This window comes from Lissotriton vulgaris, chromosome 8 (genome assembly GCF_964263255.1).
Source record: "Lissotriton vulgaris chromosome 8, aLisVul1.2, whole genome shotgun sequence".
NCBI classification, from domain to species: domain Eukaryota; kingdom Metazoa; phylum Chordata; class Amphibia; order Caudata; family Salamandridae; genus Lissotriton; species Lissotriton vulgaris.
The window spans coordinates 231,775,591-231,794,041 of NC_141696.1; positions in this window are offsets into that span (position 1 = coordinate 231,775,591).

Here is an 18,451-nt window from a genome sequence, read left to right on the forward strand (position 1 = left end):
AGATCAATGGTTTTACAGAATCGCCTTGCTCTTGACACCTTATTGGCAAAAGAGGGCGGAGTCTGCAGGATGCTGAAGGCGCAACATTGTTGCACCTACATACCTGATAAAAGTATCGAACTTAAGAGATATGTAAGGAACATAACTAATTTGGAAAAAGAACTCAAACCATTAGAGGTTGACAGTGCCTGGACGAGACTGACTGGAGGTCTCTCCTCTATAGGTAGTTGGTTTTCTAACTTAGGTAAAAATCTTCTATGGAAAGTACTGATGCCAATAGCTGGAATAGGTGTGGTTGTACTGATCATATTCATCTGCTGTAAATGTCAAAAATGCAAAAAGTACACTGTGAATAAAAGAGGAGTGAAGAGAAATGTCGACGAGCTAGAATTAGAAGAATTAAGAAACCAGATTTATAAGAAAGCTAAGAATCACCACTCTCATAGAGAAGCTGAAAGAAAACTCAACAATAAATTCGTGGAAATAGAGATGAACAAATTGGAAGAATGAAGTTGGCATCTGTTTACTTTATAGTGATGATAGTAAATATCATCAAAGAGGGGATTGATGGAGCAAGGATTCGCACGTAAAGCGACTTGCCCTGACTCAAGAACCTTGCCTAACTTGTAATCATATTAATTCAACCTGTTCGTCATTTATTTAGCATTTTCCCCAACACGCGGGTGTCCCTAGGAGGCTTGCCTACGTGTTATTTCCATATTAAACAAAGCTTGCACTACTGAATGGCCGCTTCGCAGAAAATCCAGTTTGCGCATGCGTCGGTCATACCCATGTGATGTGACGCACTCGCATTTTGGAGGGATTTGTTGCTCATGCGCACTGTTGCAAACATGGCCGCTTGTCTCTAACCATGCTCTCTGCTTGCCCCGCTGCTTATGCCTATCTGTCTTTTTCGCACTAAACCTTAATGCTCTAGATATTATAAAATAAGGGGTGCAGTGAAGTTTAACGGTGTACAGTGTAATCATTTTTACGTGTGATTCTAATTTTTTTTCGCTTACTTTTCATGTACCACGTATCTATGGGCCTGGGGACGGGGAGCCGCTCCATATTGAAGCTCTTCTAAACCCTGTCACGTGACATGGGAGAAACCCCACTGCGCAGAAGCTGAAGCAAGCCAGCTGGCTCCCGAAGCTCGATGCGCCTGGGAACCCACCTAGAAGATGCTGCAGTCCACCTTGACTGTGAAACATTGTATCTATGTGCTGTACACTCTCATTGTTTTCTATATTCCTATGCCTGGGAACGTGAACCCAAGGGGCGGGTATGAAAAATTACATATTCATGATGGGAACACTGAATTATAGGTGGTGACAATGACAAAGTCACCTCTCCTGACCAATCATAATGTGGGAATTTGTCACTTGCAACTTTTGTGGGTGGTCTAGGGGTCCCAAAACAGTATAACTAGCCTAGTATAGCTAAGAGAAATGGTCCGACTTGTCCGAGTAGCAGACCTGTCACTGACCCTACGAACTCTATAGGGGATTGATACAGAGGGCTGCGGAGCACTCTGTCCATACTTTCCACAAGCTCCCTGGGGTGGAAATAGTCTTAAGTGCTGGCGAAGCACTTTGCTGGGGAAATTCGAAAACCCAATCGGGGTTATTGGCGGATTCTGTGCAGAAGAGGGGGTAACGCAGGCGTTGCATCCGAAGCTGCAGGGGTTGGTCGTGCCCTTTGGTGAGCCCAGTCCTGACCCAAATCCTGAGGGGTATCCTGTCCTGATTGTCCGTGGGCTGTACCTGCTCACCTTCTGGTATTCCTGAATCCTTGAGGGTCCTGTCCCCGATCTTGTCCCAACTGACCCGTGGCCAGGGTTAGTCTTCATTCTCGTACTAGGTAAATATCTTCTGTGGGTGTCTGTTTGACTATACTCTTACCTTTTCTTTTCTTAATAAAGCACTCTTGCCTGTGATATTGCTCTATCACCTTTTAAGTGATTTATATGCAACTGTTTATTAGTGATGTTCCACTTCTTTCCCTACCTTTAGGATATTATTAAAACTGTCATATTGTTTAGTGTGTTCCATTTTTCCCTTCCCTTTAGCATGGTTGCAGTGAACTTAGTAAGAATAGCATAAGAAGCCTAGTTTAAGTGCACATGTTAGGTCCTTCCCACGTCCTTTGCCCTAGGTTAAACGTGTTTGAATAGTTTGTTCTTCAATACTCATACCCCGTAGTGTTCCCAGTTACTCTAATGGTACTTGCCCTAATCCATAGTTACATTGTGGCATTAATTTTAATTATTGATGTGCTGATTTGTATTTGCCTCATTATCCTGGCATATTCATTCTGAAATTTCTTTTATAAACTTTAAAAACCCATCAGGTGTCTGTGGTCATTTTACAGTATAAAGTGTGGATAAATGTACTAAATGCATAAGAGTTCTAATCCTTTAGGAATCTTGTCGCCTGTCCACTGCTAGCTCCTGAATCCATCAGGAGTAATGTGCCTGTGGTAAGTCAGGTACATGAATAGTAAGTGGTGTAAGAGTCACCCCCCCCCGAATTACTCATAGTAGCGTGCAAAGGATTTCACCCGGTTCATGTAAAACACTGTCGTCATATGCACGCCAGGGCCCAGTGTGTGGAGATTTGGTGATCTAGTGATCCGGGTGACCAGCGCGCTCTATCACAGTAATTGCACACTCTTGTTAACGTCAGTGATTTGATGTCCCCAGGAAGACCACATGACATCACCTTCTACTGTGCAGAGGTTAAATGTCATTAGACAAAACTACCTGTGATGCCATCAAGGGATGAAAGGGCCAGTCACTTCTGCCACCCCTGGCATACTGGTAACACCCCACTAAGAATCAGGAAGACTCAGTAAAAGGCTGTCATCATGGGTATGTCCGTCACATGGTCAAGGTTTTTAACATCCAAACTGAGTTAAATTCTCGTAGATAATTCTGAATCTTAGTGGTGATGCAGACTAGAATAAGACCTCTCTTTCTAGTTGAATGGTGCTTCGTGAATAGTAATATGTACTTATCATGTCATTATTCCAGTCAGCTTTGCATATGACGTGAATCAGGTAACATCGACCTACATTCAGGAAAGCAACTGTGAGCACGTGGGACGAAGTATGTACTGTTTTAATAAGACAGCTGTCTCGAATTTAAACGTTTAAGCAGGTGTGTCAAAAGCTTTCCATCTCAAGGTAATACGATTTACTGAGGAAGGAGAATTTGCCCCCTGCAATATTAAATATCTTTTTCAGCTCTGTTGCATTGTGCAAGATTGGTTTTAACAACTTGAGCATGACATTTAAAGACATAATTGAACACCCTCTGGCCACAGCTTTATTTGTCTGAAATACTTCATTTTATCAAATATTCAAAAAGTACAATACATATAGGGAGAGGTCAGGCTTAGGGTCAGCACCCTTCAGCCACTTGCATATATTTTTCATCGTTTGTCATTGGTTGGGTGGGCTGTCTGTCAACGCCATGCAATTTTGTGGATGGTTAGGTGTCCCATGTGTGTTCCCTTATGTTTTGGTGATGGGGCATCAAGAAGTTAGTTTATTGGACCCAAATGCGGCATGATGTGTTACCCTTAATCTATACAACGAGAAAGGACTCTTTGATTAATTTAGTTCGATGAAAGAATAACATTTCAGTTGATGAATTATGGCTTTTTTTAAGGACGTGAATGCTGTGAACCTGCCCAAGAGGCACATTGCTACTCATTAACCACCACGGAGCGTTTATTTGCTTTACATTGATGTCACAATAATATGTTTTGGAAGCAGGTCCTTTTTTCGTTCACAAAGCAAAAACATGCATGTATGTAGGCTATATTAAAGATGCAATGAAAATAACTAGTCCTTTGTCAAAAATACCAAGTTGTGTATGCATTGAAGAAATGTACCTGAAAGTCATGTCTTTCCTACACAATTAAGAAAAAGACATTGAGAAATACTGTTTTCTTGACTTCACATGTAACAATTTGGAGAAAATAAACTGTGCATGCACAATTGGTGAAAATGATGACATTGTCACTGCTTAGACAATGGTCTTGTGTTGCTACAAAGGCAGGTAAGGAAGGATCTTATACAGCAGGCGTAAATAATATAAACAGGTTGCATTCACTTTTTTGATTTGAAAGTGCGGGGAATGAGATTTTGGTATCAATTTATGATCGAATTAATAATTTATCTCATTCGTGATTTTGGACCGCTAATATCTGTCATTGAGTAAAAGACAACTCCCACATAGGTTAGTTAAACCCCATTAAATGACGCCACTCTGAAGAACCACTTACAACTGATAAAGTTTTAAGGCTTTTATATAAAAGTCAAATTTGAATGCGAATACAATCTTCTCAAGATAAACCTCGAGTATACAAAATACAAAATCAGTTCTTTAATCATCAATGTAAAGCTTCGATGTGAAGTGGTTCCTTTGCGTCATCTATCGAAAGAGAAAATAATCAAGTTAAATCTGTCCCTACTCTATACTAGGTGACATCCCTATTTCGCAAGTTCCTTGGTACCCTAAAAAGGTGTCAGCAGTTTGACTTCAAAGAAGTTCAAACTCTCTTAGCCTCTAAAGGTAACTTAAGTTTAAGAAGCAGTACCCTCTCTGCCTACCCATCCGCTCTTCTAAGGGTCCTCGGCCTACTGCTCCCTTGCGCTCTGATCTCTCTCAGCGCATCTGCTCAAGGCATCTACCCTTCTAACTTGCCTCTCGCTGTTCTCTCTCTCTGAGCTCCTCGCTATCTTCTCCCCGGGGTGCTGTCCCTAAAATACACAATCACAGTGTGGGTGGAACGCCCCTTGACGCCCACCTCGGACTTTCCCCGATGATGTCAGTTTCTGGCTCTTACCATTGCTTCATCTCTTTGCGTCGTCCGTTAGATTGACCCTTCTCTTTAGATGTCATCTTCATCTTCTTGTTGTCGACTTTTAGTTGACATTTCCATCCAAAGTCAAATAACCTTAAACAAGACCTTAACATTATAACGGTGGTTTTGACCCTTCTAGGTCCTGTGAATGGTCATTCAAAACAAACTCAAATTCCAATCGCCTCCTCTCATGTTTAGGCAATAAACTTCGTTCGACATTTGTCACCTTAAATCTAACAAATGCTAGACTCTTCGGCTCGCACCTTCAAGTGAAGACTATTCACGACTCCTGTGAGCCCACTAAATTACATACATGGACTACACTCTTGCGAACCCTTGGTCATTCAGGTTATATTCACAAATGACCTAAACTTCTCCTAGCATTCCTACAACTTCTTCTCCACTGTATAACCTTTAACATACATTTAAATGTGAACGCTTTTAGCAAAATACTTCGTTCATGTGTGAATACATCTTAGCTAAAATACAATTTCGTAGAGTATAAACCTTAATACATAGAATATAAAGTTCACACCAAATTTAATCCCATACATAGAATATAAACCCTATACATGAAACATAACTTTATATTCTCATTGATTACATCGTTATGTGTGCTCTCTGCACGTTCCTCCATGTTACATTTCTCTTACCATTTCTGCATTTAAAGTTACACACGTACATGAATTCTACTCTGCACGTTCTACTGTTCGTAAGCACTTCTACATTAGCCCACTACGTATACGGCCTTCTAAATCTAATACATTCTAAAGTGAATATAGTTATACATTTCCTATACCATGTCGTCACTTTAGTTGACTTTACGCTATAGTCATCACTTCACATTACGATATGCATTTCATTCCCACGTTACGCAATATTCCTACGTTTATAATAGATGCGTCTAAATATGACTACGATATACATTCCATTCAAATTGCGCTCTCTCAGTTCCCCCCTTTGATGACTTTTAGGAGTCATCACTAAAAGCAATTTGAATACAATCCTTTTAAACCGAACTAGTTACATCATTTCCTCTTTTCATCATTTCAAGTGCTCTCAAACTTTTATACTGTTGATCTTGTAAAACAGCTAATCTCCTTTCTTGTTCTCTCATAGATCTTTGTAACCGGTTCGTCTTATACCATTTATATAGTTTTACAAATCCTAACAATGAGATTATACAAATTAATACTATTAATACAGGTTTTAATATATACCATATAATACTTTTGCCAAGGTTGGCAAACCAACTTCCAACCTTTCCTACTCCATTACCTACTTTTTCCCAAACATTTATTTTTGTCAAATCTTCGATTTCTTGATGAATCTGTGTAATATTTCTTATGACCTTTTCTAGTGGTTTTGAATTATCAGGAATATAAGTACAACATTCCTGAACCTTCAAAGATTTACAAACTCCGCCTTCTTTTGCTAATATTACATCAAGAGCAAGTCGATTCTGAAGAACCATTGCTCTGATCGATTGCATCTCACCTTCTATTAGCATTAATGACCTTGCAGTACTCGCAGATAATCTATCTACGACTGTAGCTAGTCTCCTGATCTTAACATCGTTAAGTATTAAACCTAACATAGGAAACATCGCTCCAAATACGTCTCCTACTATTTCTGCATCTCCTACTTCCCTTTTCGTTCTTGTCGAAGCCTTTCTTTCTATGACCGCTAAATCCTTTGCATGATATATTTTTGGGAAGACAATTGCCAAGTAACACGAACCATACCAATTGTCAGGCAGTTTTACATAGGCATTTCTCCCACATACAAAATATACATTAGGAATCACTTGCATTTCCTTCATGAAATCTTTCGTATAATACTCTAGTCTAAAAGCATGTTCGCAATTTACTTCACCTACAAATACACTCTCATAATATGTCTTGCTTCGAGTTAAACATAACTTTCCTTTCTGCGTTCTATCCAATGCTATTGGACCATTGCTCCCTTTCTTTTTATGTGCCTTCTCTTCTTTGGTCCAATCAGTTTTCCACTGTCCTGACATTTTTAGAATCTTTTGCCTTCTGTATCGGTCATCTACTTGTCCTATAAACTTTTTCTCAATCTCTGACACTTTGCAAGTCAGATTATTTCTACGTGCGTATGATGTATCTAACGTATCCCAAGGAAGGAAGAACTTTGCTAGTCTATCCTCCTTTTTGTAATAGTCCCACTTATTCATTTGCTTATAATTCGGAACTTCAGGCAGTACCGAATCATAATTTGAAAAGTAGTACTCAAATCCTTCTCTACCATAAAATATACTAAGCAGTAAGCTACATGTTATCCCATAAGTCAATGGGAGATGATGATATCTAATGCCTTCGTCTACAGAAGCCGGTAATTGCATACAAACGTAGCAATCTTTGGCCTCCATGGCATCGATATATTCATACAATAATTTGGCATATGCATTTGACCTAAAATTTCCCTGTGACTCGTCTACATGCAATCTACGAGTTTCATCTGCTAGTAACGCTTTTTCACGTAAGACATTGCCCTCCTCTTTCTTTCCATCAAGAACAGGTTTCAAAGTCGTTACGAATTTTGCATCTGCTATTTCTTTATCGTTTTCATGTCCTATTATATATGATATGGTCACTACTGTAATTATGAGAAATATCACTATCGCTATAAGTGTACCTACTATACATCTAGCTTTTCTGTTTGGGTTGCCGTTCTCCATGTTGTCAAAACAGCGCAACTCTTTCTCTTGCGAAAAGGTTTTCAGTTCAGTCCTTTGCTTGCCTTGTTTTCTTTTCAGTTTGTAAAGTGCTCTTTTATCAACAAAGTCTCTTTTTCGCAACAATGTCTCTTTATTTTTAACAACAGACAACCCTAACCCTTCTCCGTCCTCTAAATGTAATCCCTAATTTTATTCTTCTTTCCACTCGGCGCTAGGTTATCTTCTTCTTTATGGCTTATATACAAAAGTCTCTATGTATCAACAATTATTCTCGTACCTGCAGCTCTTGCAACTAGTTCCAACAATTCAAAACGAATGATTTTGTCTTCTTCCTCTGAGATCTGATGACCAAATGTTGGAAATTGTAATCTGTTCAACACTAAATCTTTAATCCGACTCAAGTATGGGGGTATGGGAAGTGTGAAAGTCAGTAACCCCTCAGTCTCGAGTCCAGGCGTCAACATCCATATCTCCACTGCCACAAATGGATCGAGATCGATTACTTTCACGCTCTTCACTCTCCCAGATTTCTGTCCCCAAGACATCTGCTAGATAAGTCCACTCTGGGGTGGCGTACCTTCTGCAGGGCACACGTACCCTCCTCGACCTTCGTGGACTCTCAGTTCCTGAGTCAGTCGTTTCTTCCTCCTGATCCGATTCTTCAGCGATCGGGACAAGAGTTCTTTCTTGCTTTTCTTCCGAGCTTGGCCTTTTCTTTCTCTCCGGCCAAGTGGCTTCGTCACTCCTTGTTTTTCTGCTCCTTGTTCTTGGACCAGTCTCTTGGTCACTCTCAGCTTGTTCAGTTTCCGATTCAGTCTCCCAGTTACTGTCTTCTCCTGATGCGACTTCGGTCTCGCTAGTGTCTTGACCTTCGTCGACTTGTTCTAATTCTGTTTCAGTTTCTTTGATCACCTCCACAGCTTGGCTTTCCCCCTCTATGGCTTCTCCGCTTTCCGCCGGATTCTCACCCGAGAGAGGAGCTGTTTCTTCTAGAGGTGTTGGCACTCTTCGGGTGTGTGAGGCATGTATCCAGTTTGGCAGGCCTCCACACTTCACCGCTGTGTTCGTGACAAGTATGACTTGAAACGGTCCTCTCCAGCGCACGTCTAAGCAGTTCTTCCTGACATGCTTTTTCACCAGGACCCAGTCTCCAGGACTCAGGTCATGGCACAAGTCTTGTGCTGATGGAACCTCTGCAGCCTGGACCTGGAGGGACACAGAATTAATGGCATCAGATAGTCCCTTGCAGTAGTCCAAGATCAAGTCGTCTGTGATGTTCACTAGCGCTGCAGTCGGAACCGATGGCAATCTCATAGCTCTCCCCATTAGCACTTCATGTGGAGAGAGACCTGTTTTCCTATCGGGTGTGCTACGTATGCTCATAAGAACCGCTGGAAGTGCGTCTGGCCAACTCAGGGATGTCGATGAACAAACTTTAGCCAATCTGGACTTGATTGTACTGTTGATCTGCTCTACAATCCCTGAAGCTTCTGGTCGATAGCTGCAGTGTAACTTCTGATCAATATTCAAAGCTGAGCACAACATCTTCACTATTTCGCTATTGAAATGAGTTCCTCTGTCCGATTCCAAAGAGGATGGCACCCCAAATCTCGGTATCAACTCTCTAAGTAACAGTTTTGCTACTGTAAGTGTATCGCACCTACGTGTAGGGTAAGCCTCAACCCATCTAGAAAATATGCAGACAATCACTAAAACGTATCTGAGTCTGTTACATGGAGGCATTTCTATAAAATCAAGCTGCATTCGATTGAAAGGCCCCCCAGACCTTCCTATATGACTCAATGTAACTGGTGTTCTCTTTCCCACGTTTAGTTGCTGACAGATCGCACATCGCTGACATACTGCTTCTGCCGCTACTCTAAACTTAGGATTGAACCACGTTTGTCTGAATACTCTCACCATGGCATCTCTTCCTATGTGTGCTGATCCATGCAATTTCCTTGCCATTGGACTAACAAGTTCATTTGGTAAAACTGCTCTCCCATCGGCAGAAACCCAAAAATTCATCTCGCTTTTCTCACAACCCGCTGTTTCCCAGCCCTTTTTCTCATCATCTGGTGCATTCTCTTGGACACTCCTTAACTCATCCCATGTATCTACAGTGTCTAATAACATCGTCAATTCAGTTCTTTCTCGAATTCCCCCCACTTTCACATCAGTGTGAGAATATCCCTGTTCAGCACAATAACGTGCTACTTCATCAGCATAGCGGTTGCCTTGCGACACAAAGTCTACATTTTTAGTGTGCGCGGCACACTTGACAACGGCTATGGCTGACGGACCTTGCAATGCATCTAACAAAAGTCTCACGAATTCTCCATTCCTAATGGGAGAACCCGAGGAGGTCATGTAACCTCTTTGAGACCATAACTGCCCATAATCGTGAACTACCCCGAAACCATACTGGCTATCGGTGTATATAGTGACTCGAAGTTTGTCGCCTGCTAAGCAAGCACGAGTCAAAGCAACAATTTCAGCTACCTGTGCGGAGTGTACTCCTTCCAGGCAAGCGGCTTCTACAACTCTGGTGATTGTGCAAACTGCATAAGCTGCTCTCAGCTGACCGATATCGCCTCTTACGCATGAACCATCAACAAAGAAAATTTCATCAGGGTCAGTCAATGGCTCATCTACGATATCGGGTCTCGGTTTGGTGCATAGTTCAGTCACATCGAGGCAGTCATGATCTGTACAATTTTCATCTTCCACTTCATTTGGAAGTGGCATCAAAGTAGCAGGATTCAAGACGGAGCATCTTTTCAGGGTCACATTCTCGGCAGCCAGTATGACTTGCTCGTAGCGTGTGAGCCTGCTATTCGTCAGATGCTGAGTCTTAGTCCTGGTCATTAACAATTCCACAGAATGCGGTACATACACCACTAACTGATGTCCCATCACCACGCTTTCTGATCTCTCAATGCTGACACCCGTTGCAGCTACGGATTTGAGACATCCGGGCAACGCTGCGGCTACTGGATCTAATGTAGCCGAAAAATACGCCACTGGCCTACGCGCATCTCCGTGGATCTGAGCTAAAACCGCTAAAGCGCATCCCTCTCTTTCGCAGCAGTAAAGCAAAAATGGTTTGGTGTAATCAGGCATTCCCAAAGCCGGGGCGCGACATAAGTCCTCCCTCAGCTGCAAAAATTCCATCAAACAGTCTTTGTCCCATGGTACCGGATCACTCACTCCTTTGTGCGTCAGTTGTAATAACGGCTTTGCCTTCAGTGAGAAGTTGGCTATCCACTGTCGACAATAACCGACCATGCCTAGAAACATCCTGACCTCTCTTTGTGTGGTAGGCGCGTTCATTTTCATAATCGCCTCTATTCTGTCAGGAGACACCTTCCGTTTCCCCTTTTCAATCCTGTGGCCCAAGTATTGCACTTCAGTCTGACAATATTGTAATTTACTTGGAGACACCTTGTGCCCGTTCTCGGCCAAGTGATTTAACAAGGTTATGGTGTCTACTCTGCAAGCTTCTTCTGTTTCTGACGCAACTAGGAGGTCGTCTATGTACTGGACTAGAACTGAGTTCTTGGGCAGCACTAGACTTTCAAGATTTCTCTTTAAAAGCTGGTTAAAGATCGATGGGCTTTCTGTATACCCCTGAGGGATACGACACCATGTTAAAACGCGATCTTCCAGCTTAAAAGCGAAAAGATACTGGCTCTCTTCATCTAAAGGAATCGAAAAGAAAGCCTGACACAAATCTATCACGGTGAACCATTCAGCTTGGAACGGTATCTGAAATAATATCACTGATGGATTCGGTACCACTGGACAACATGAGACAACAATATTATTAATCTTTCGAAGATCCTGCACTATTCTGTATTTTCCACTAGGTTTCTGCAAACCCATGATCGGTGAGTTACATGGACTACCCACGATCTCCTTCAGTATTCCTTGTTTAATCATGGATTCGATCACAGGCTTTATTCCTGAAATCGTCTCTGGTGTCAACTTGTATTGTGGTGTTCTTGGATATTCAGCATTGAGTCTTACCAAGATCTTTACTGGTTCTACTCCTTTGATCAAGCCTATTTCTTCTCCAGTAAAATCCCACACCTCAGCTGACACTTTCTCTCTCAAATCCTGTGGAAGCTCCTCCACTGTTAAGGTAGGATATAGTTCCACGCATTCCTGCGACTTCATGACTTTAAAATCAGCATCTTCATCGTTGGTCTGTACTTCTACTCCTTCAGGTGTGCAATGTATTGTGCAATTCAGTTTACACAACAGATCTCTTCCTAACAAGCACACCGGACTAGAATCACAGATCACAAACTGATGTTCGTCACTGTATTTCCCTATCTTCACTGACACTGGTTCTGTCAGAGGATTCGTCATCCTCTTGTTTGCGACTCCTACCACCTGAATCATTTCTCCTGATATCGGCAGACCTGGGACTACCGCTGATCTCAACGTGGATCTAGTGGCTCCCGTATCCACCAAAAAGGTCGTAGGACATCCAGCTACTTCAGCTTCTACGTATGGTCCTCTCTGGTCTACTTCCAGGGCTGCTCCTAAGGTACAATCTTCTTCCCTATTCACTCGTTGCCCTGTAAGAGGATCAACGTAGTAGCATTCTTCTCCTCCTACGAATAATGGCATTTGTCTATAGGTTTTCCCTCCATTTGCAATTCGAGGTGGTTGAGGAAACGGGGCTCGAGGAGTCTGAGTCCCCCCTTTGATAAACTTTCCCTTCGGGACTGTTGCTCCCTTAACCACGTTATTCGGTACCTCTTCCTCCTCCTGTTCTAATTCCCCTGTCTCAATATTGTAAGGACACTCGCGTCTCCAATGTCCTACCTCGTTACACTGATGACACCTGGTTGTCCTTTTCAGTGTTGCGATATCCATTCTCTGTCTCGGTCTTTCTTCCTCTTCTCTGCTCTGATTGTTTTGTTTCTTCGCCTGCGCTCCTGTTCCCTGCTGTCGCTGTCCACCCTTTCCAGCTACTTGCATCTGCACTAACATTAACTTTTCCTTGAGCTTCTTCGCCTTCGAGTCTATTTCATCGCTACAGTACCTTGCGTACCTCAGAATCTCATCTAAAGGTTTGTTCTGCCAACAGATCAAGTGCTGTTGAATCATTAGGCTTATGTCTGGTCTTAGTCCGAGAACAAACTTTGACACAAACTGTCCTATGTCTTTAGGATCCATTACGTCTAACCCGCTATACTGCTTGAATGCTTTCAATAATCTCTCGTAGAACTCGTGAACTGTCTCTTTAGGCTCCTGAGTTGTTCGATCTATCTTAACCCAGTCTATGTCTTGCACTGGCACTTTCTCTTTCAGCCATGTTATTACTCTCTCGTATTTTTCCATGACTCTGTCTGATGGACCACCTGTCTGGGTATCTCTCTGAGGCTCACAAGTGGGCCATTCAATACTAAGTTTGCATGCCGTCCACAAGTCTCCGGGTACTACGATATCGAACAATGTGTTCAAATCGATCCAGAGAACCTTAGAGATCTTCACGAATCTCTCTACCTGCTTGTACCACTCAACGGGATTTTCTCTAAGTTTCGGGAAGGAATTAGTGAATGCCGCTAAATCCCCCCTACTCCATGGTACATGCACGTAGTTTCCGTTCGCGATCTCTCGCAAAGGGAAAGCTTCCATTCGCATTAAGTCTGTATCCTGAGACTTCACAAGTGTACTCCGTCTGACAGATCCTTTCTTGGACCATCTTTCCTCCCATCTATCCAGATCTCTCCAAATTCTAATACACATGACCAATTCCCTTATGTGTACTCTTAGTCCAATCGTTCTGCGCTCATCTAAATCTAGATCCGTGCAGTTCAGCCTATGATTGGCCTGCAAAGCTTTAGTTCGCGATATGTCTATCATGTACTTGTCAGCTAATTCAGATAACTTTTCGTGAGCTGCCCTTGCTTTCCGAGTAACATCCTTGGATAAAAACAATATTTCATCTGGCGCGTACAGCTCTAACCTCTCGATCGCCACTGTGCCGTCAATTATTTCGTCTAAGTCTGATTTTAAGCTCATTACATCTATGCGTCTTGCTTTTATTTCAGCTTTCAGTACGTCAGTCCTAGGTTGTTCTCTTACATCCCTCTCACCTCCACTATGCGCCCTACGCCTGAGCACAGGTGAGTTATGAGGAATTTTCCTTCCATCTCTTTGTTCCCACCTCTCTAAATCCCAAGCCTTTCCATCTTCCCTTGGGGTGTGGTGGAACAATGCTCCATCCTTCAACCCTACATTCTGTCTTTTCGACTCGGTTTCTCCAGATACAAGATAAGATCCTCCGTGCTGTTCTAAACCACTGTAACTCGCTTGCTGTCTGGTATCACTTAACAGACGATAAGGACCTTCATGGCTCTCCATGCTCCCGCGATCTCTTTCGTGATCACCGGATGTATGGCGAGACGTTTCGCGACTCCCTAAATTCTCCTGACTTCGTCCACTATCACCGGATGCATGTCGAGACGCTTCGCGACTCTCCATGTTTCCGTGATTCCAATGTTGCACATTTTCATCTGGAGTATGGTGTGTGCATCTGAAAGTGTTCCGGTATTCCTGCGTCCTTCGTTCTCCCTCACTGAAAGTGACGCGAGGCACTTCGCCACACCCTGCACTCCTGTCATCGCACATTCGTCTATTGCCACTAGTGATAGGGCACGTATCTCTTCTGCTTTCTTGACTCCCTCTCTCCCACTCCGGGCTGCTTTCCCCAGCTCCACAATGAGAGAGGACCTTGTTATCTTGGTCTCTCCACTCCGCTCCTGTTTCTAAGCTTTTATTCCGAGCCTCTTCGGCAGTATCCCACTCTTTCAGATATTCCCTTAATTCCTTATAGGATTTCGGTTTTGGTCCCCTCAAATCCATCGATCCTCTTTGGCCCCCTTGTTCTATCCAGGGACCCGTTGCGGAATCTAATGGGGTACTCCGACTCACTGGTGCCAATCTCTGTCTTTGAGGATTCATCGTGTCGTTCCTATTCTCCATCTCTGCCCTTTCCCTGTCCCATCGTGCCTGTTCCTCCTGCTGGACCCCTTCTGGGTTGTAGATTGACACAATAGGGCCTATGGTAACAGGTACTTGTAAAGCGTCCGGCATTTGGTACGACCTTGCACATTGCGTCTCTGGTGCCTTCTGGACCACAAATCTTCCCACTACTCTCCGTTCAGAACTAGCTTGGGGTATTTCCTCACTCTTGTTGGAGTCCCACTCTGTTACTGGGATCGATTTATATTCTCCCCATCTAGCTCCGTCCCCTTGCTGTAATATGGGACTTGCGGATTCACCGCTATATGGAGGTGGTCTCTCTGTTAACAGCCTCTCTATCAGTTCTTCTTCCGTTTCGCTATCCTCGTCTTCCTCTTCTAGGGGTTTCTTTTCTCCCGTAGCTTCTATCATGGTGAACAGTTTGTCTGCTTCTATCTTTTGCACTCTCCACTTCTTAGCTTCCTCATCCCATTTAGCATCCTGTAATGCCTTTACTGATCGTCTCACTCTTTCCTGACGTCTCTTTACGCCTTTTGCGTGTGCTGCTTTAAACCATGCACTAAGAGCTTCGAATTGTGTTGGCCTCGGTAGAGGTCTTGTTGCAAGCATTACCGCTTTCAATTGGTTCAACACGTCTAGCTTAAACGTTCCGAATCTTGGAAACGTCAATTCCTTTTCTCCTTCTGTTAGCCTATTCCACTCGGAAATCCATAATATCGAGTGTAAGCCTACATTTACTGCCATATGATAAGCTGGGGTGCCTTCTGGTGGAGCTTCTTCTCCGGTATATAAGTTTCTTCTATTCTTCCTAAAGATCTTTCTTAAACCCTTAAAGCACTTCATTTTTGATGATCTACGATTTTCCTCTTATTAATTCTCTTCCTTATTTATGTCCTGATGACAACCACCAATCCCGGTGCGACTCTCGCTAGTCAGCCTATCCCAACGCTGTTCTGTGCCGACCGACCAATCTCAGCGCGACTCTACGCTGACGTCACTTGTTCTCTCTGCTGCAATTTCCTTCGTTTCTCAACTCGTCTCGCGATCTCACATGCGTTTCATTCATACGCCGAAAAATGACTACTTCCGTCCAAGCGATCACTTTTCTCTGACTGTACGGCCACAGTCTAACTGTAATTGTCACCTCAACTGGCGAGACGTCTTTCCTCGTACGGTCAGACGTTTACCTCAACTGATAGGTTACTTACACACAGTAAACGTACGACCAGCATGCGTTTACTCATACACTCTCTCAAACGCTCCCCCTATCATCGGTCTGTGGGCGATCAATGGTACCTCATGACCCCCTTTAAATGGTAGACAAATTACTCTGGGTGTTCGATACACCCGAACCACTTAAGTCCTCTGGACATAAGATTTTATCCGGTTGCGCGCGCTCACAACCTTCCCTCAATCATACTACAGGCATTCAACTCCGCTTGACATTACAACACAGGAACAACATAAAACACCGCAATCTTACAACGCATGACCCTTATACTCACTCTCGACCGATTCTGCTGCTTTTCTCTCGACGCACCGTCAGCACCTTCTTCGACAGGGATTCTTCTTCTGGTCGTCGATGACTAGGGACCTTGGGGTAAACTAAACCTGGCCTAGGTCGTCTTCCTCAAGAAGATAACCATCATACTCTGCTACCAACTGCGGGGAATGAGATTTTGGTATCAATTTATGATCGAATTAATAATTTATCTCATTCGTGATTTTGGACCGCTAATATCTGTCATTGAGTAAAAGACAACTCCCACATAGGTTAGTTAAACCCCATTAAATGACGCCACTCTGAAGAACCACTTACAACTGATAAAGTTTTAAGGCTTTTATATAAAAGTCAAATTTGAATGCGAATACAATCTTCTCAAGATAAACCTCGAGTATACAAAATACAAAATCAGTTCTTTAATCATCAATGTAAAGCTTCGATGTGAAGTGGTTCCTTTGCGTCATCTGTCGAAAGAGAAAATAATCAAGTTAAATCTGTCCCTACTCTATACTAGGTGACATCCCTATTTCGCAAGTTCCTTGGTACCCTAAAAAGGTGTCAGCAGTTTGACTTCAAAGAAGTTCAAACTCTCTTAGCCTCTAAAGGTAACTTAAGTTTAAGAAGCAGTACCCTCTCTGCCTACCCATCCGCTCTTCTAAGGGTCCTCGGCCTACTGCTCCCTTGCGCTCTGATCTCTCTCAGCGCATCTGCTCAAGGCATCTACCCTTCTAACTTGCCTCTCGCTGTTCTCTCTCTCTGAGCTCCTCGCTATCTTCTCCCCGGGGTGCTGTCCCTAAAATACACAATCACAGTGTGGGTGGAACGCCCCTTGACGCCCACCTCGGACTTTCCCCGATGATGTCAGTTTCTGGCTCTTTCCATTGCTTCATCTCTTTGCGTCGTCCGTTAGATTGACCCTTCTCTTTAGATGTCATCTTCATCTTCTTGTTGTCGACTTTTAGTTGACATTTCCATCCAAAGTCAAATAACCTTAAACAAGACCTTAACATTATAACGGTGGTTTTGACCCTTCTAGGTCCTGTGAATGGTCATTCAAAACAAACTCAAATTCCAATCGCCTCCTCTCATGTTTAGGCAATAAACTTCGTTCGACATTTGTCACCTTAAATCTAACAAATGCTAGACTCTTCGGCTCGCACCTTCAAGTGAAGACTATTCACGACTCCTGTGAGCCCACTAAATTACATACATGGACTACACTCTTGCGAACCCTTGGTCATTCAGGTTATATTCACAAATGACCTAAACTTCTCCTAGCATTCCTACAACTTCTTCTCCACTGTATAACCTTTAACATACATTTAAATGTGAACGCTTTTAGCAAAATACTTCGTTCATGTGTGAATACATCTTAGCTAAAATACAATTTCGTAGAGTATAAACCTTAATACATAGAATATAAAGTTCACACCAAATTTAATCCCATACATAGAATATAAACCCTATACATGAAACATAACTTTATATTCTCATTGATTACATCGTTATGTGTGCTCTCTGCACGTTCCTCCATATTACATTTCTCTTACCATTTCTGCATTTAAAGTTACACACGTACATGAATTCTACTCTGCACGTTCTACTGTTCGTAAGCACTTCTACATTAGCCCACTACGTATACGGCCTTCTAAATCTAATACATTCTAAAGTGAATATAGTTATACATTTCCTATACCATGTCGTCACTTTAGTTGACTTTACGCTATAGTCATCACTTCACATTACGATATGCATTTCATTCCCACGTTACGCAATATTCCTACGTTTATAATAGATGCGTCTAAATATGACTACGATATACATTCCATTCAAATTGCGCTCTCTCAAAAGGGATTGTCTAAGGGGGCGAATGGCTCTAATATGGGAAATGGACAATGGCGGCTGAGTGGATCCAATCCCCCTGTTGTCTTAGCAGTCCTGCAATTTTTATAAGCTATGGGTGGAACTCTGAGCAATCATGCTTTGCAGCCCAGCACATCTCCATTGCTCCCTGGTGGCTTCTGTCAAGTCTTCATTTCAGCAATATCTTACTTTCATGATGTTCTACTAGCTGTTTGAGTATTGGTTTGATTCATGCGCCATTAATATTGAAGTCCTGCCCAAAATGGGTTTGGGGGATTTAACACGCATGCTCTCACAAAAGGCCGTATGTAACCCAACCGGCCCATAATGTTGTCAAGCTTTCTCCACCCTCGGGCGACCTATACTGACCTGTATACTGTACCTTGTATATAAAACTCTTTCTCAATAAAATTCACTTGAAATAAAAAGAAAAAAAAAGAAGACACATGTGTAAAAGTGGAAACAAAGTACTTGCAATTAGCCCGGGACCTGGTTCATCTCCAG